This window comes from Lissotriton helveticus, chromosome 3_1 (assembly GCF_964261635.1).
Source record: "Lissotriton helveticus chromosome 3_1, aLisHel1.1, whole genome shotgun sequence".
In the NCBI taxonomy this organism is placed as follows: Eukaryota; Metazoa; Chordata; class Amphibia; order Caudata; family Salamandridae; genus Lissotriton; species Lissotriton helveticus.
Genome location: NC_136061.1, coordinates 1,228,424,884 through 1,228,445,154, shown reverse-complemented (window position 1 = coordinate 1,228,445,154; position 20,271 = coordinate 1,228,424,884).

Genomic DNA, 20,271 nt, shown 5'->3' with positions numbered 1-20,271 from the left:
GCTTCGCCCAGCGCGTCCCGCGGTCGCGGTAGTGGGCGTGGTTATATAGGTGCAGCAGGGGGCGGGAAGAGACGCCAGGTGCGCTGTGTTGGAATGCGCGGTGACTCCTGGGTCTCGCAGTCCCGACCCCTTGAAACACACAGCGGTAGTCCCAAAAGTCAGCAGTTATCCCGATATCAGGCTCCTTTGAAGTCCGTAAAGGCAGGAATAGTAAGCCCAGAGTCCTCAGCCCAGCAAAACGGCTACGAGCGGCTCCCGCGGAGCGGGGGCCGCGAGCCGTAAATAGCTGTGAGGGAGCAGGGGCGGGAAGAGACGCCAGGTGCGCTGTGTTGGAATGCGCGGTGACTCCTGGGTCTCGCGGTCCCGACCCCTTGCAACACACGGCGGTAGTCCCAAAAGTCAGCAGTTATCCCGATATCAGGCTCCTTTGAAATCCGTAAAGGCAGGAATAGTAAGCCCAGAGTCCTCAGCCCTGCAAAACGGCTGCGAGCGGCACATGTGCATACTACTCTATGTACATCCTGTATGCAGGTAAGTGGCATCCATATGGCTCACGGATGAAATGAAGTAATGTGTTTTCTGGGGACCGGCAGGCCACTTTCAACAGGAAAGGCCAGTACACACTCTCGATGAACTCAGTGCCTACTTTGTCGAAGAATAGGTTTGAGGACACAATGATTTTCAGAGAACTAATGGTCGGAGCTGCCGAATGATGGGGCTACGGAATACCAAGGCTGTCTAGTGTTAATTCCAGCTAACGCGTCTTTCGTTCACCACCATGAACTCCCTGTCCTTTTATCTCACTTTTACAGGCTCTTTCTCGTCCCTGCTTTCTACCTGTGTCACTGTTTTTCAATGATTCTCTTTCTCCCTCTTTCATTCTTTTCAGCCTTTCTCTCTTTTGTTCTGGGTCAGAGTTTGATTATGGAAAAATAAGGGCCAGTTCCCAAACAAGCATTGCTAATGCATCGGTTTTGCCTATGTAATGAATAAACAGCTGTTTTCATCAATCATAGTCCGGCAGAAGGAAAGAGCTACCTGACAGATAACACGGAAGTGGAGAGGGTGGGGTGCAGCAGCCACAGGTGATGACTCAAGAGCTGGGGATCCCGGTTCGAGTCTTGGCGGTGCTGCAGCATCCTGTGATTCTCTGCAAATCACATAGGGGGTCATTAGGATGCCGCAATCCTATCGGGACCGCCCGCCGTAAGGGCGGGGGTCCCATAGGGGCAATTAGGATGCGCCCGCAACAGTGGGGGGCGCATCGTGCATTCCTGTAATTGTGGCGGGCGGTGCACTCAGTTCCGCCCGCCACAATATCAGGAAGGCACGTGGTGCACTTCCATGCACAACATGGCAGGCACCACGCGGTGCATGCCATGTTGTGCATGGAACTGCTGGGGGGTATCATAGGTACCCCCATGTGCACCCCAACCCCTTAGAGTCCCTGGGGGCCCGCAATGGGCCCCCGCAGTCTATTCCCGCATGCCTGCCGCCACGGAAAGGCATGTTACCGCACCCATGGTAATATGGCTGGCGGTGTCTAACAGACACCGCCACCATATTAAACCCTTTTCCGCCCGGTCAACGAGTTGACCGGGCGGAAAAGCGGCGGACGGTCTTTCCGTCCACCGTGGTCCCCCCGCCATAGTAATATGGCGTAGGGAAATGGGTGGCGGGCGGGGTCGGATCACGGGCGGATCGCCACTGTCATGCGGGCGGTGGGGATCTGCCCGTGATCCTAATGGGCCCATTATCTCTACAGGTGATACATTGTTATATAAATGTGCCCAAAGAGTCAAAGGCAAAACTTTATGAAAATATAGTTCCACCAAAGCGGATTATAACAGTATTTCGGCGGCGGGAAACCGATATGAGAAGCAGACGAGGAGCAAGCATTGGTAAATGCAGGAAAATAGGTCACATGCAATAGAAATGGAGGAAAAGTACGTGACACGCACAGGAACCAAAGAGAAGCCAGGAAAGAGAGGAGACTGGATGTACGCCCCTATTAAATTTGTAATAAAAAAAATAGATTTCTCTGGCGAAACCTAAAAAGAGTGCTTGTGGGCCCCACCTACAAACACTGACATAAATTAAACACTACCTGCCCATCTATAGGATAAATAGGCCTACCCCACATTACAATTTTTGTTCTGCCTCCACTGTCAGTCTTCCACAGCCTGGCCAGCTGACGGGAGCCTCACTGGCAAAAAAGAGCATACATATGAGGTGCCCCTCCACTCTAGCCCATTGAACCCCACTCTGGGTCAAAATCTGCATCACAGAGTAACAGCATGCAAGCTTGACTGTTATCTGTGCCTCATGCAAAAAAAAAAAAAACAGCAAAAACACAACGGGATACATGCTCTCCAGAGCCATGCGGACGGGGCCTTTTCCTTCCAGTTTTTAAATGTTCTAATTTTACCCAGTCGGTGGTGTATGCAGGTGCGATAGATAATGCTTACTTACGACTTGGCGGTGATGCCGGGGAGGGACTAACTTCTGCCCAGCATCGCTCGGTGAAAACGCGTGAAAAGGACGAGGGCGTAATTCAGATATCCAACGCGGCCCGGTAGAGCTCAGGTACAGCTCTCTTTTAATCAATAGCTCGATGAACATTAGTGATGAATAATCCTGTCTAGAAATTACAAGCATCCTCAAATACGGGTCTTTAAAGGATTCCTGGTGCCGTAGGATCAGTGCTACTTCAGAGCTCCCACCAACAAGGGGTGTAACATGTTCAGGGGTGCACCCCCCCCTATCCCTACCACCACCAGAGACGTTTTGAGGCACGGGCAGAGCAAGTCATTGTCCACGGCCGGCCCCCATCCTTAAAGGGCACCTTTGGGAAGGCGATCTCTCCCTCTACATCGACTCTATTTCACTATCTCAGCCTCTCTTCCTTTCCAGTTCGATTTTAAGGCCTCGCTAACCGTATAGATTAGCTATTTTTGTGTGATTTAGTTATTCTATATTTAGCATACCTTAATCTTTTGCGGCATTATACTAGCTTGAATTAACAAAAAATGGGTGATAAAATTCGAAGTTGTTTCGAACAGGGGGCACCAAAGTATCTCTTGATCAGGGCCACAAAAAAATCCTTAAGATAACAGTCCTCCACGCCCTGCGGGGCCCCTAAATCTTACCTAAGGCTTGTGAATATCTGTGAGGCATGGAGTGGCAGAGCACCGCGCCACATTCTGCTGGGGGACCCCATCATTTGGCGTTACACCTCTGACCCCCAGCAGGAGCGGTTTTCCACTGCATACTCAACGCTCTTATTCTCTTTCTCCAATCATTTCCTTTATCATAAGAGTTCCACTTAGTCAAGACTTGTCCATCAAGAGGCTGATAACGACGAGGAAGTGACATCACTGAAGGAAACCAAGGTCAGGAAGGTCCAACTACAAATATAGCCATCCCTCCGGTGGAGCAACGTTCGCAACAGCGACCTGCTCGTACCAGACCCCAGTGTCACTGCGTGTGACGCAGTTAAAAAGTGTATTCCAGGACGTTAACACAACAAAGAGACAAAGCAATCATTTTAATTACAACAACAACAAAAATAGGAAGTGAGGTAACTTCACGCCAGAGGGTGGAACGAAGAAGGAAAGACTCCATGCAACTTATCTTGGGTTCCAGCCTTCCCAGCAGTGACATCAGTGGTGAGATAGTTTCAGAGACTGCAACTGCTGCTTCATTTTTTATATTTTGGCAAGTGCTCCACACTCAGCAGGTGCTGATTAAACACAAAAACATACATAGCTTTACAAATTCCCAGTGATAGCCAGGTAGAAAATAACTGGGAACTGCAAAGTAGGTATTTTGCAAATACAGCAGGTGGGAACTATGCTTTGGGTGTATTGAGTATCCTGAAAGCGTTACCAGAGAGAAATAGACATAAAAATCACATAGACAGGATATTCTGAGATGCACATCAGATAAGCCAGGTAATGAAAATACAAAATAAATGTGCATTGCTTGTGCTTTGACAAGACATATATTTCAAAATATTTGTTATCCTAAATACAAATATATCTCTTTTGTTCATAATCCCTTTCCCTGACTCTTGTGTTTCCATGTTCATTCATGGTCACATATTTCATATTGTTGTAAATGGATTACAATATATGGACCATAAAAAACACAGTCAGTGTTGAATATTGGTCGACAGTTGACTTCATCATTTGATTGCAACCGTTAGCACAATGACACTCTGCTAGTGGCGTAGCAAGAGTGGGGCGGGCGGTCTGCCCTGGGTGGCACGAGTTTTGGGGGCTGCGGCCTACCCTCCGCTCTTACCTGCGGTCATGTGGGGTATCCTTCGCGGGAATCAACAGCACCCTCGCTGTTACGTGCGGCCGCCGGGGGGCTAACGTCTAGTTACGCCATTGCACTCCGCTCACCTGTATTCCACTGTTCTAGCCTTCACTTGAGTCCGGTCCTGCTCCATTGCTTTCTGCATCCTTCACATCTCCTATACTTTTCCACGGACCATTATTTCTTCCGCAGCAAAGGCCAGATTTTCTAATATTTTGCGCCACGGTTGCCCCACTGTTTTGGCGCAGCTACAAGGACAAATGCTAATCAAGATTTACAAAGCTATGCCATGCTTTGTATCATACTTCATCAGTTAGGCACTACATGGATGGAGCATGGCATTCTCATGCATCCTCCCTTGTATTTTGAAGCAAATCCATATTTACTAAAGGAAATAAACCTTGGTTTACAATAAAATGGCATGTCTACCCTAGATGGGGTTAAGAAGGAGAAATATTTTAATTTCTTCTTGTTACTTCCTCTTTCCATGTGTGCTGCATTCTTCAGAAATGCATAGAAAGTGGAATATGTCTCTAAGGATTGTTTTTGAGCAGGAAGGTCCCCCTTTCTGCATAAAAATAATCCTGCTATAATGCAGGCACCATTGTGTTGGGCCACAAAGGAGTCTGCGTTGCCAGCCACAAGTGAGCAGGGAGAGAGCTGAACAGTACCACATCTTTGTAAATATGACGATGTTCAGCTCCGTCCTAATTATGCAGCGCAGTGCCGCTACTTGCATGAACTTTTTGTAGATCTGCCCCTAAACTACATATGGCATTTACCGCTGCCCCTTCCAGAAATTCCTCTAAAATGCTATACGGCACATTCCAAATTCCCTTACCAGAAGCAAACACTTCTAAATGCCCCATTGTTACCAAAACAGTATGGCCCAACTTCCATAAGGACTTTTCTTATTTCTTCAGTAATTAGCTATTAACAGTGCCTCAATAATCCCATGGCCATACTGGGAACAGCAACCAGACCTGGGAATGTGCTTGGCCGGCCCCAGGAGCACTGGGAGTTGCCAGTGAAAATCACCGCTCCCTCGTTTGTTACAGGGGTCCGATATTGCAGCCCTGCTGCAAAACCAGCACCCATTACCAAAACCGCCCCCCACCCGTCGGGGCCACTGGAAAAACATCATGGTGCCCGCTACGCAGGGCCGGACTGGGAACAGCAACCAGCCCTGGCAGGTGCTGCTCGACTGGCCCTGGGAGAAGGGGGGGTATGGGGTGCTAGTAAAAGGCCCCGCTCATGCTTTTCTTACAGGGGGTTGCTGCTGCTGCAAAACGGCCCTCCAGTAAGAAAAGCCCCCCCCCCCCTCCGCGGGCACTAAACCATCCTCCGCCCATCCGGCCCACTGGGGAAATGACCGGTGCCCGCTATGGCCAGTCCGGCCCTGCCACGGCAGTCAGTCCTGCCATCTATAATCCTCTCTCACCAATGATCAGCACTCTACTCTTTCACTCCAGATTTAGATTTCGAAATACTGGAAGGGTTATTTATGTGCCATGTATTTGTTTTGTGGTTTTACAGAGCGCTTACAAGGCCTTAGTGTGTGTATGGGGGGAGTGGAGGCAGAGCGCTCAACTCAGTGGCATTGAGAACATACGAACAGCTGGGCATCAAACAAAAGGTGCGATCACATCTTTTAAAAACAAGAGATCACAAGAAAAAGTGTAAAAACATATTTACAAATTGCTTTACTTCGAGAAAAGGAGTTAAGCTAAGCGAGAGAGAAAGGCTGGAGGCATACTCCTGCAGGCACAGACAGGTGCACAGTAAAGCTGCTTTGACACTGGTCAAATGCTGAGTTTTCTTTGTTGTGATCAGATACTCCTCTGCGGATTGCCTTTATCTCCGTTGTATGGTATTTCATTGCACAAAAGTAAGCCCAAAAAATGTAGCGCATTTCTTTCACATCTTGACTATCCATGGCAGGTTATGATTAAGAAAAGATGAATATTTGTACTTGCTTCTGCAGGGAGGCTATTGATCGTCGTCCTGTCTGAGTCGTTTGGTCATCAGTAACTTGCAGAACCTCAATATAAGGAGTTAGATCTTTGAACTGAAATCGAATTAAATCATAGGAAGTGCCTGAAACCTGGGGACCTTGGCCTCCGATCGCCCTCTCTAATTGGGTTTACAGGTATCCCGCTGGCACATCAAAATACGTGAATTAAGTTGATTTTTTCAGTTTATAAACTTTATTTCGATTTGTTAAAAAAAAATATAAAAGTTACAACAACATATACAAGGAGGCCGGATAATGATACAACATAATTCTAAAACAGGAGACTTATTGATTGAATAAGTGTACAGATAACACCCTGGATGTCCTGCATAAAACAATAAATAGATTAAAAAGAGTTTAAAACAGACACACAGTTTGGGAAACTAATTAAAAAGTTGACGTTAACATTCAACTTTATATGTATGGGGGAGTGGAACCATGGTACATGAAAGTGCATAGTGCTGTAGTAGAATACAGGAGTATAAGACAACATAGACAGTTACAAACATCTCGTATTATTCCATCTAATCACCCACACCCAGCCCAGAAACTTTGCTGTAGCAACCACAATCGGGCCTTCCACAGAGGTTTTTAAAATACTGAAGGCCTCACTACTAGATCTAGTGCCCAATCTAGAGGAATACAGGTTTCAGCCAAGTGCGTCTGGGTTTGGTGTAGGCTTGACAGACAAGAAAATTATAAGCAAACGTTTCAATCACATCTGGACAGTAGGGACAAATGCTGGTGTTTGTGTTGCTCCATTTAGAGGTGAAAGTGTGTGTGGGCAAAGAACCTACCCTAAACTGGTGGAATAATTTCTCTTGTTGAAGTAATTAGGTCCCAATACCCCTCAAACTTGGGCTCGTGCTTTATTTCGAGAAACGCTTTAGACAGAATGCTGCTGGAACAAGATGCAAATTGTTTCATGTTAATCAAGTTCCAATAGGCTGCCTTTAGCTCAGGTTTACTAGGAAAAACACTTCCGGCTGGGGTGGTCCACAAACAGCTCATCCCTAACTCACAAATTTTAAACAGAACTAAACCACACAATTTTTCGGTTAACATCTAAATCCCTCACTTCTAGAAGGGCCTGGGCATAATGTGCAAGCTCAGGAGTTACCCAATGCCGCTTCCTATCTGCTAAGAGCCTGTAGTGTGTCACATCCCTTATTGAATGGCAACCCAGATCCAAAAAAAGAGGAGCTATTGGAGTGGATTGGGGAGGCCAATTAGGGACCTTAAGAATTTATTCTGACCCACCCCTAAGGTATCCAAATTGGCATGTGCCCACAACTCCACCCCATCTAGGATTGAGGCGCCAATTTTGGCATTATAAATCTGTAGCACAGGAGCTATTGATTTAGTGTGTGAGCGTTTGTGTTCCTTGAGCAGGGTGCCAGAAAGTTGGGCGTGTTTTAGTGATTTAGTATATATTCCATGTTGCTCAGTTACTGGCATACCTTAGGGCTCTAACACACCCGACAATTATAAGACACAATGTTCATGATATTCCCTAGCTCTTTCAAGCCCATTAAGTCCTATTTTATTATCCTCCCGGTGTTTCCATTCACATCACTTACCTTTTTTGTATTTCTCTATCTTAATTGTTAAGTGGTTTGCTATTTATCAAAGGTACTTATGTACATATTTCTTCATTGCCATTTTTCTATGGTTTCTTTCTTTTTTTGTTTTTGGGCTGCGCAGCTTCTGTTTGTATCACAGAGCCTTTGCAATGTTAGTCTATTTGAATGTATGTTCTTACTAAATGCCAATAAAACTTTTTAGAACAAAAAACAAATATGTGATTTTGCCACCATCTGTCCAAAAACACACACCTTTCCTACACAACCCGGCAGCGCTACCTATCAAACATTATCAATGAGAGCAGGTGAACCCGAAGGTCTCAGGCACAAGTAAGGCAAATGCCATCAAGATAGAACAAGAGGCAATAGGCTTTCATGAAGAACATGGTGAGATAAAAAAAAAACATTGATAATCAGTTTCACCTATGTAATGAATAAAGAGCTGCTTTCATCAATCATTGTCCGGCAATAGGAAAGAATTCCATGACAGATACCACTGGAGTGAAGAGGATGTGCCGCAGCGGCCAGCACTGCTGACTCGAGGACTGGGGATCCCACTGTCCGAGTCTCGACCGCGCCGCACAACATCCTGTGATTCTAGGAAAATTACTTAATATCTCTGGGTAATAAATTGTTATATAAATATGCTGCATGAGTTAAAGGCAAAATTTTATGAAAATATAGTTCCACCAAAACGGTATTTTGGCGGCGGGACACTGATAAGAGAAGCAGGCGAGCAACAAACATTGGTAAATGCAGGAAAATATGCTACAGCCAATAAAAATGCAAGAATAGTAAGTGGCACACACATGAACTAATCAGAAGCCAGGAATGAGAGGAGGCACAATGTAAGTCCCTTTTAAGGTTATATTAAAAACAATAGATTTCTCAAACACAGCGCAAGCGCTGTGCAGGCAAAACCTAAAAACGCACAGGAACACAAGAACACTGGTGAGCAGTCAGATAAACTTTTTGAGACTGAGAGTAAAAGAGCACCAACTAATTTCAGCCGGCGGTGAGATGGGGGTGAGGAGGGATTTCAGTAATTGGGAATAGCTCGGGAGAGGATTTTACTCCTGCTAAGCACAGAGCAACAGCCAGACCTCGCTTCTTCAGTGGAAACCATTTAAGTAGTGACAGGGTGAGCAGCCGGAACAGGAAAGCAAAGGGTTTCATGCATGTTCTTACAATTTCACAGCAGCCTGACCTTTTCAAGCCCAGGTAATATCTTGACAGCACCTCCACTCTGGGGTATTCTTGACTGAGCAGTTAATTGCACGCGGCTGGTATAACAGCGCCTGACAGTCCATCTTCTGCTGGGGTAGGAGGATCAAACATGTGCAATATGAAGGCGGTCATACACCTGCAGTCTGGAGCAGTCGGGGCACTGCCAAGCATGTCCCTGCCTCCCTCTCCGCAGGAGGCTTGATGGAAGTGTCCTCAGAGAGCTGTCTGACAGTGGACTTTGCTCACAGAGCATAGAGAGTGCCAGCCAGGAGCAGTTTACATCTGACACCTGGTGTTTAGCAGCGGTGATGGACCTGGGGATGTCGGCTGCATGGCAAAAAGCTTGAGTGACGTGTAAAGAAGAGAAAGCAGGGGGTAGGGGACAGGAAAGGGAAAAGCAACGGGGATTCCAAGAGCAAAACACAGATTGCCAACCCTATCAAATAATGAACATTATGTTTTTCCAAATTACATATGCTGCTGGAGCCACTAAAAGACAGAGCTTCAAAGAAATTCAGGGCCTCCTTTATGAGACCCTACCGGCCCTTTTGCGCCGCTGAAACGTCACTTCCTGTGGTGCAATGTGCCACGGCATATTGATAATGCTACATAAGGCATATTGATAATGCCACATAAAGCCACTTTACGTGGATTTTCATGGTGCTCCGTGGGTGTTCCCACGCAACACCCATGAACCTGACACATTCCCAGATTTACGAGAAGTCATAAATCTGGGAATAGGTCAGAACCTAACGACGGGAGGCGCAACGAGGAGACATTTTTTAATGTCTCCTCATGCTTTCCTTTTTCTATATGTGCTGCAGCACACATAGAAAATGGAAATCTCCTTGTGATTGATTTTGTGCAGGAAGGTGTCCCTCCCTGCACAAAATCAATCAGCCCCACAACGCAGACACCCTTTCACCATGTTGCAAGGGTGTCTGCCCGGCGCATGGCGCCCATTGTGCGCCGGCACTGGGGAAAAGGACAGGAATGCGTCGTATCACATGGATACAGCTAATTCCTGCCGCTTTGTTTTGATGTAGGGCAGCACAACAAGAATCTTTGTGGCACTGCGCTACGCAAAAACCTCATAAATGAGGCCCTCCGTTTCCAACGAGTAAGGGAGGGGGAACTCAAGATCCCACCATGCAGTATTAGCAAAACTTTACTGGGAAGGAATATGTGTGATACCCAGCTCTTTGATCTAAACACTCCAGTCATGTGGGCGTAACCAGAAGACCAGGGGGGGAGGCAGTTCCGAGCTGCACCTACAGACGGTGGTGCTTCAATATGGTACAATTAATTAATATAGTAATTGCTTGTCATGTGACATTCCGCATCAGTTTCAGGATGAAAGTTGTTTTACAGAGCTCTGTAGAGTGCGGGTTTCCTTACTTCTCTAGATTCCCGAAAATCGCTATATTACCCTCGTTGTGACGTGTGCTTCCTCCCACTAGAAAGGACTGAGATTGTATTTAATGTATTCTCAAGACAATGACGAGGGTAGCTTGTCTGGTTTCTAGGAAGCAGAGGGGGGATTTGGATGAGTGAGGGAATTCATAGCTACAATTTTTAAGTGGCTTAATTAATGACCCCCAGACACTAGGGCACCAGGATTACTGATTTTTTGCTTTGAAGGTCAGCACCGATTTCCTATAAAGATTTTTTTCTTCACGAAAAAAGGGATACTCGCTACATGACAGGAAAAAAATCCCAATCAAGCCTGCAGGGATCTCTGAATATTAAGAGGGGTTAGTCAGTGGAGCAGTGTTTGTAGGGCCTCCACAATCGGGGCAGGTTGGCAGGCCATATGCTAATTAGCAACCCTAGTTTAAAATGTACACAGGATAACATCACTGTGGTGTGTGAAAACACATTTCTTTCAGAAATTTATGAAAATGATTCAAAATTATTCAAAATCTCATGATATTAACTCGGCAGTATCTTGTGTGAAAATTGGCACGTTCAAAATGAATGTGAAATACTGGCAAAGTGACTGGCATGAGGAAAACATGACTCTCTTGAGTCATTTTCTGTTCCTGTCAGATACTTTATGTTTTGAACGAGTCTCCTGTAGAACAAAATCATGTGAAATGTGCACATCCTGACATCAGAAGGCAATCCTACCCCTGAAGCTCCTAGCGCCTAGAACATTTCCATTATGAAGAGCAAATGTTGATTCTTTTAGGCATAGTTTTGACATATGGGTGGGTAAAGAAGGGTCAAATCAGAATTTCCTCTCATTTGCCATACTCAATGGTCTCAATATTCGATCTATGAGTCAGATTGCAACCAGGGAACCTACAAACTCTGGACATCTCTGAAACCTAGACACCCAGGTGGTTCCAGGGTGATATGGATCCCACTATGTTTTCTTAATCAGTGTGCCCTGAAACGTCAAGCTTTGGCTAAAAAGTATGCATTTTCCTCACATTTCTGTGAGGGAACATTATGGTGTCTGCGGGGATCCACAAAATTCCTAGCACCCAGCATTTTTTTTACTTACTTACTTTTTTCCATTTATAGAACGATTCCGCTGCTACAGTTTGCTACTAAGCTGCTTCTTTTTGTGACTGCCATTTTGTGCACCATGTATGTTTTTAATTTACTGCTCCAAGATGAGTCCACTGTCTTGGAACAGTATAATAAAAACATGAAATGGCTGCATTGTCATTATGTATGCGTGCATGTGTGATGACGAGGGAGCACATATACACCATCCTGCTGGGGGCACCACCATGTCATGACAAATAGGCATACCTTCACATTTTTTTTAAGTTGCCAGTGATGAAGAGCACCATTCTTCCCTTTGGTTGTGCTGTAGCTAAATAGCATTGACAAAAACCAACCAGTAGCATAGCCATTAGGAATGCATTAGCGAAGCCAATTGGCAAGAATGGTTGAATGTTTCAATGGTTGCTTCTTGTTGTTTCTCGTATGCTATTATACTTTCTTATGTGTAGTATTTAGCTAGATGTAGAATAAAGCACTTCTTCTTAAAAAAAATAATTGCCCTGACATTCAATCAGTAATTTCTATTGTTTTGCACTTAGTTTTGAATGCCTAGCCCACATAATCTCCGCGAGTAACTCATGCATAACTTAGCCTAGCTACCTTTAACATGACTTGCTAAAAGAGCATAGCTGGTGCTTATGTTTATGTCCAATAATAAGTTGGCAACTGGACATTAAAGAATAATTCTCTTAATTGTCATAATTGGAACCGAGTAACAGCCGATTGCCCTGTGACCCACTGAGCCAGTCCCCTCACATTGATTTGTTGTGCTTGGCTCAAACAGTGAGCTTCCTATATTTCAGTGTCCTGTTAAATCCTACTTCACCTGCTCTTCAGCCTTGCTCTACCCAGGCACGCGCAGCTCAAACTTTAATCTGTTGATTTCCATTCTCCAAATCAACCCCGTGTCAGCCATATCTGTGCTCCTTAGGGCTGCTATGAAAATATTCTCACCCTGATAAATTGTGGTTCCTTTTATCTAAGTTGAACAGTTGAATTGTTTTTTCTATTGGACAGGAATTTGAGCTTGTTTTTCTGGGGTGGCCAATATAAAATGACGGATCCATTGGACCACCACATTGTGGCATCACTTGTAATTAGGCTATGCTCGAGAGGATCATACGATAAACCTTGTTTCAAATTCTAAGAAGAAAGTATGGAGTGTGTCAAATGAAGGAAAATGTGCTAGCAGCATTGGTGAAGGAGAGGAAAAGGCAAAAAATAGGTAAACGTGCCAGGATTGGAAAGGAATCTTCAGATTTACCGTGTTATTTGCAATTTCTAAGTTATGGTGCAGTTACCTGATATTAACCCATTCAAATTTGGAGCTCCCAAAGGCAGAAGAGTTGTTTCACATAGGCGTATCATTGTCTATTCTCCTTTTGATCACATACCTCATACTGTTGCATCTGAACCTCAAAAAAGGTTCACCATCCCTCCTCAAAAGCACACAAATAGGACAAAGTACTGTCTTGACATCTGTTCCAGGTTAAACAAACAGCTGTCTGTTCAATGGCACCAAAATTCTACCAAATGATAGTGACAAATAGAGGGGGGGTGGTGGAATTTGTGGAATTTCACTCTGCTTCGCGAGGAGGCGGAAATCAGTGCATGGCGCAGGTCTTGCTGATTTTTAGCACCTGAAGCTTGTTCCATGCTGCAAAATCATTGCACCACATGGCATGCGAGAGGGAGCTTCTTCTTTGCTGATGCTCGAGGAGATTTTCTGCTGGAGTGGCAACACTCTCAACGCAAACAGTCATGACCACCCAAGACTGCCCAGGTTGAGAAAATCTTGCCAGGTGACATTCAAGCTCCGAAAGCATGCTAGGAGATGCACATTCTCTCTCGCACTCCCAAACATTGATGAGCTGCTTGCAACAAAAAACTCTGCTATATGGCGTTTGGTGGATTTTTGCCAGTACTACACATTGCAAGGGTAACGCGGAGTGGGCAAAAGTCTACGAACTCTGCCAGCTGAGCGGAATTTATCGCCCTCCCCTAGAGACAAATCATGCTCATTCATTGGGTCCCTTCCCTACTCTCGTTCCCTTTCCATCACAAATATCTGCAGGCGTTCCAACACTCACTTTAAAATAAATGTTTTATCCACTTATCAGGGTGATGTAGTTGTCAGAAGTAGTGGTCAAGTTAAACAAACCTCCACCTACCCCCTGCTGTATTAATAAAAGACACAATCGAAGTAAAATAGGTAGTAAACTTTGAATTTCACACCAATAATCTTAATGGCCCAAATCACTATACCAATCACATTCAAAGCACTGAGGTCCACATTTACAAGCCCCTGTGCGCCACTGGAACGTCACTGTTGTTGATGTTCCAGCAGCACGCAGTGCTATTTCTACAAGGCCGCGTTAAGCCACCCTGCATGGCTTTTCATGGCATTGTAGATATGGTGTGAGGCAACGCAGTGGAAGTCACTGCATTGCCTCACCCTGCGATGGGGAGGCGTGCCATGGGCGTTTGGTGCGTGTGTTCCGTAATGCCCATGCCATTTAACACATTCCCAGATTTACAACATTCGATAAAACTGGGAATGCGTCAAAAGCCTACGTCTCCCCAGAGGAGGTCTAGGGGAGGTGCAATGAAGAGAAAAATTCGATTTCTTCTCGTTATTTCCTCTTTCTATGCGTGCTGCCTTCAGCAGAGCAAATAAAAGGAGGAAATCACCTCCATTCATTGTTTTTGTGCAGGTAGGTGCCCTTTCCTGCACAAAAAATCATGAATTCCCCCAACGCAGACAATCTTGAACCGTGGTGCAAGGGTATCTGCATTGGTGCATGGCATCCAACTGTGCGCCAGCACTGGGGAAGAGGACAGGAATGCACCTTTTCTCATTGATACAGCGTATTCCTGCCCTTTTCTTTTGATGTAGGGCAGTGCAGCAAGAAGGCTTGCGGTGCTGCCCTACACCAAAAGTTTGTAAATGTGGCCCTAAGTATTTTGAAAACCTGTTCAACACATCAGCAAGACCATGTTAATCCTTACAACCCTGCATAAATTCAGCACTCATGCAACTGAGATAATTTTGATGTCCTGCTTACCAGAAAGTCTGTAGCTGTCTGTGGGCGAAAGTGTGTTGTGGGCCATACCAAAACCTTACAGTGGTTTCAGAGCCTTGCCATGTTTCTTGTCACTCTCATTTGCTTGCTTCTTATTCAATGGCTTTCCTTCCGCTTCTGTATGTTCCTTGAAGCATATACTCTTTACCATTTTTTAATTGGCTGACTTGCATCCTCCCACTGCTCATATTCAAGGAACTTATTTTTTCTTTCACTTTCAGCACTCCCTGAAGGTGTGTTTTTCTAGTTCTCTCCCTCATGTGCTGTTTCCCCCAAACCCAGCTCCACCCTACCCGCTCTGTGTTACTCCCTCATCTCTCTCCTCAAGCTCACTGTTAGACCTGGCATCATTGGCGTGGGTTTACCCTGTATTTTTGCCTTGACCTCCTGTTATGTTGCTGTGTGTTGGACTTCATGTTTGCTAGTCTAGATGCTTAGGGCACTTTGTCTCTGTATTCAGTGCCAAAGTGTGAGTGCTCCCTGTAAAGTGTTGTCATGGACTGGTGATTCCATGATTGGCATATTTGATTTACTAGTCAGTCGCTAATACAGTGCACTATGGATGCCCAGGGCCTGTAAATCAAATGCTGCTAGTGGGACTGCAGCACTGATTGTGCCACCCACATAAGCAGCCTTTAAATATAACTCAGGCCTTCCATTGCAGTGCCTGTGTACAGTCTAGTACCGACATGTTGACCTGGCAACTGCACCCACTTACCATACCCTAACCTTCCCTTCTCTTACATGTTAGTCACCCTTAAGGTAGGCCCAAGGTACCCCTGTGGGCAGGGTGCAGTGTATGTGAAAGGTGGGACATGCCCTGATGTGTGTGGCATGTCCTGATGGTGAAATACTGCAAATTGCGTTTTTCACTTTTGTAAGTCTATCTGTCCCCATAGGATAGAACGGGAAGTTTGCTCATAACATCTTCTGAGAATTGCTGCCCATGGGAACAAGATAAGAAGATAACGTTTGATATGCCTGTGCTCAGAATGTTAAGGTGCATATTTTAGTGAGCATGATTGTTACATTCTGGGTTTGAAAGTACCACTTTTATTTTCTTGCCTAACCATCCAGTGTGCCTCTTCTATGTTTTGTATTGACTGGAGTGACAGGGGCTGGGGATGTGCATTCTTTTCAGACAGCCACTGGGGGGCTGAGGTGTGTGTGTCCTGCCTTTCCAGGGTGAGTCAGGGCTTGGCTGAATAGACATGGGCTACATTCAGAGTAGGGGGAGGAGATTTCTTACACATCTGAATGGGCCTGGTCTCCACGTCCTGCCAGGAAGCTGCACCAGAGAGGACACATCTGTTTTTGGCTGGGCAAAGAGAAAGAGATTTGCTGTAAAAAAAAAGTGGGGCTCAGACCCCACATTTTCAGATTACTTTTGGAATTCAAGACAAACCTGTGCAAAGGAGAAGAGCTTGAGAAACTGAGAAGTACTGCCCCTTTGCTGTGTGCTGTCTATGGTTGGCATGCAGTGGCTGTTTCTGCCAAGGAAAGGAGAAAAGACTTTGCTGTGTGCTGTGTCCCCTGCTTGAAGAAGATCTCCAAGGGCTTGCTTCCTATTCTGAAGTCTCAGGGACACACAGACTTCACCACCAACTCCCCTGAACTTCCTTGCTGGGAGTTCTGACCTGCTAAGAGGTGCCTGCTACTGTTTTGGACCTCTGGAGGCGGTTTGCCACTAGGAGCTGGAAAAGTAACACAACTTCAAGAAGCGCGACACATCTGCACCTGTTTCCGACGCATCGCCAAAGAAATCGTCTCAGCGCCTGCAGCGGCTCGAGAAATAGCAGCATTTTCCGTGCACCGATCTCTGAAGTCCAAGATCACCCCACTGATTCCGACGCAAGCCCTGCATTGAGAACCAACACATTGAGAACCAATGCATCGTTGATCCTCACGTATCGCATCTGGGCACCAAGCTGGCAAGAACACCGGGGATGCAAAAAGAAACTGACACATTACTTCCCCCCACATTAAGAAACCAACGCATCACCTCCCCTTCAATAAGGAACCGATGCATCACCGTCCCTGCGAGGCATTAAGGCACTGACACATCACCTCCCCTGAAGTAAGGAACCGACGCCTCACCTTCTCTGGGCATAAGGAACTGATGCATCACCTTCTCTGTGACAAAATTTGTTTATGTTTGCGACGCATCCAAGGTAATTTGTGTGAAAAGTGTTGCATCTGCAATTTGCTTTGAACAGAACTATTTTTACATTTAAAAGTCATATCTTTATTATTGTATAGTGGATTTTTGTTGCTTGGTCTTGTTTTGGTTTAGATAAAGATTACTTATTTTTCTAAACTTGTGTGGTGTCCGTTTGTAGTGTTTTCACTGTATTAGTGTATGTGTTCACAAATGCTTTACACACTGTCTCTGAGATAAACCTTTCTGCTTATGCCAAGCTACCAAGTGGGTGAACAGGGGTTATCTTAGAAGTGTATCCCCCTTACCCTGACTAGGAAGAAGGGTCCCTACTTGGACAAAGGTGCAAAACCTTTTCAACTAAAGACCCTCATTTCTAACACTCACCCATTGCTTCCTCCACTTTTTCTTGGCTTTTATAATGGTTTGAAAGGCCTCCCTGGACCAAGCTTTAAGTGCTGTTTTTGCTAGCCATCCCCTTTTTTTAAGGGCCCTGCAGCTGCAATTGCAGCTGGGTCGCATTGAAGTATTAAAAGAGCTTTTGAAATTGCATCTTGGATTAGGAAATAAAAAACAAAATTGAAACAAATGGAAGCCACGTCATTCTCTAGGGTATTGCACCATGCATGTGCGTGCTTATAACACGATATAACCATCAGCAGCATTTGCATGAGCGTGCCTTTTCTTTTCTATCCTTTTTTTTTTGACGATGCTAGTAGGACTGCAACACTGAGAAAACATAAAGGTGAATAAGGTGAGACCTATTCTTTTTGCCAACTCTTTTCCGTAAACTTTAATTGAAAGAAAAACATTAGGAAATACAATGCTCACATTTCAAGGTCATCGTAATAGAAAGCATAACTCCTCACACTAAGGAACGATCCACTCTACACCGCATTCACGGTAATTCACTATGACTACTGTTGACAAAAATAATACATAACTTTTAACAAACACTGGGGCATATTTACTAGGGAAACCTGTAACCTCCTTGGCTTAATTCCTCGCTCTGCCACTTCTGAAACGCAGGGCTGCACCATATTTACAACAGTATGGCGCAGTCCTGCGTTTCCCTCTGCGCCATAGTGCAAGCGTGTCTGCGTTGAGGGGAAGATTGAATATGTGCAGGAAGGTGTCCCATCCTCCACAATCTTTAAATGGCGTTTTGAAACTTCTATGTGTGCTGCTTGATACAGAACACATAGAAGTTGCAAAACATAATGTATTTTTACTGATTGTTTATGTGTAGGAAGGAACAACTTCCTGCACATAAACAAAGGCCTTTTGCTGTTTCTATGTGTGTTGCATACCGCAGCACACATGGAAACTTAAAAAATGGCGATAAATTAAACATTCCTCCTCGTTGCGCCTGTTTAAGGGCAGCTTTTCCCTGGTCTTAATCTTGGTGCTGCCTATATTTACGCTGCCCTTGTAAATATGGGTCAGTGTCAAAATCAATGGGTGTTGCGGTGGAACGCCCACTGTAACACCCACTGCCCACCACTTTCACGCTAAGTATAGCGTGAAAGGGGGCCTTATTTACAAGGCAGCGTGGCTTAATGCTGCCTTGTAAATAAGGCGAAGCGCATATCACCATAGGAACGTCACTGGGGCTTGTAAATATGCCCCAATATTTTACCGGCATCCCTATCCCTTCCGTCACTTTTAATTGGTCGGTGTATCCGCAACTTAATCTCACTATTCAAATATGTTAATTAAGGACGCAGGTGGCTGTTTCCAACGCTTTACCCTCTCTTGGGTGCTGCCTCCTCCGTCAACAATATTAAAGATCTCCGGGACGCTCGGGCGCTGCCGGCTCAGCTTTCCTTGTTACTAAATCCTTTGATATGTGACCTTTTAGATACACCTGCATGGATTCGGTTTCCTGAGCATCTGAAAACCTGTTTCTTCAAGATTCCGGCCTGCCCTCTCCACAGGCTTGCTTTCCCTTTTTCCTTTTCACGGAGATTGTTAATTTCGACCTGTTTTTCCTTTCTTGTTGGTATTTTACAAGAATGACAGGACGTACCGGAGGACAAGAGCTCGCTCTTTTAAAAGCAGGATGGCCATCTCCGGGGAGGGTTTTGTCATTATTGTGCTGCATACAAAGCCTGCTCTTCCGCTCTGACGTCATTTGCAGTATCAGCAGTCCCCTGCCCTCTGCCCGAGCCATCTACTCCCCACACTACTTATCCAGCTTGGACGGTGAACCGGGACAGCCTCGCTGCGTCACCTCACGTCTGCTTCCCGAGCCCGATGCTTCATGGGAGCCTGTCAATAACGCGGGAACCTTCTCGTTTCTCCATTTTAGAGAGCTGGAAGGATCGAATCGATGTTAAAAGAGCTCCGGGAGCGGAGGGAAATCCTATAGACATGGCTGACTCGGAATCGATGGCCGAGCTCTCGCAGGCTTGATCAAGGCTTCGGCGCCCAGGGCTGAACCTGTCCTGATTTACTGGAACTCAGTTTACCTGCATTAAAATCCTCCCCATGGTGCCATAACAGCATGTACATTTACTTTACACTCAAATGTGCTGTTTGCCTTGAGTCTCCACGCCCGCCTCCTCTTGCGAGATCGAAGGCATGGCTCCATGGAGGCCTTCGCAGTTGTAGCCTCGCGGCTTGCTGCTACTGTGCGGCACGAGGCAATGATCGCTGCCTTTGGACTTTTCTTAGTATGGCCAGGTCCGGAAAGGCCTTTTATTCCACTGGGCATTTCCCTGGTGGGCTGGTGCCCTTGAAGGCTGGCTTTGAGAGCTCAGGACCGCTCCTGGTGCCTCTGTCACTTTCCCTAGCTAACAGAGCATAACTGCCGCAGGCACAGGAGGCTTCAAGAGAGAGATAAATAGGGAGGGGGAAGAGGTAAAGAGCGAGATCAGAGAAGAGTGAAAGGAGAGGATAAAAAGGCTGGCTGGTTGGCTTGAGTTTTTTGCCACAGTTGCTTTTGGTTCCCCAGTCTGGCCCTCAGCATGGCAAGCCAGAACACTACTAGTGTGGGCTCCAGAGATTGGGCGTTCTCTGTAAGCATATCTCTGGTGGTTCGTCATTCATGTGCCTGTAACGTCTCAACAGGTCTCTAGCTTTCGGGGTTTGTGCACAACAATGTCAGATTTGTGTCAAAGTAAAAGGCATCTCATTGTATTTATGTCCAAGTGTGTGTGTGGTGCTTGTGACACAGCATGTGCCTCAGAATCATACAAGTGAACTATTTCATTTTACATCATTCTCCCTCTCTTCCCATGGACTACGGGGCTTAGCACATGTCAAGTGGAGAGAAAATGTCTTTTGATTATTACTGAAATGTAAAAAGTCATGTTTTTAGGTCTCCGCACAGCGAAGGCTGAGCTTACGCAGTTTCGCTGGGGA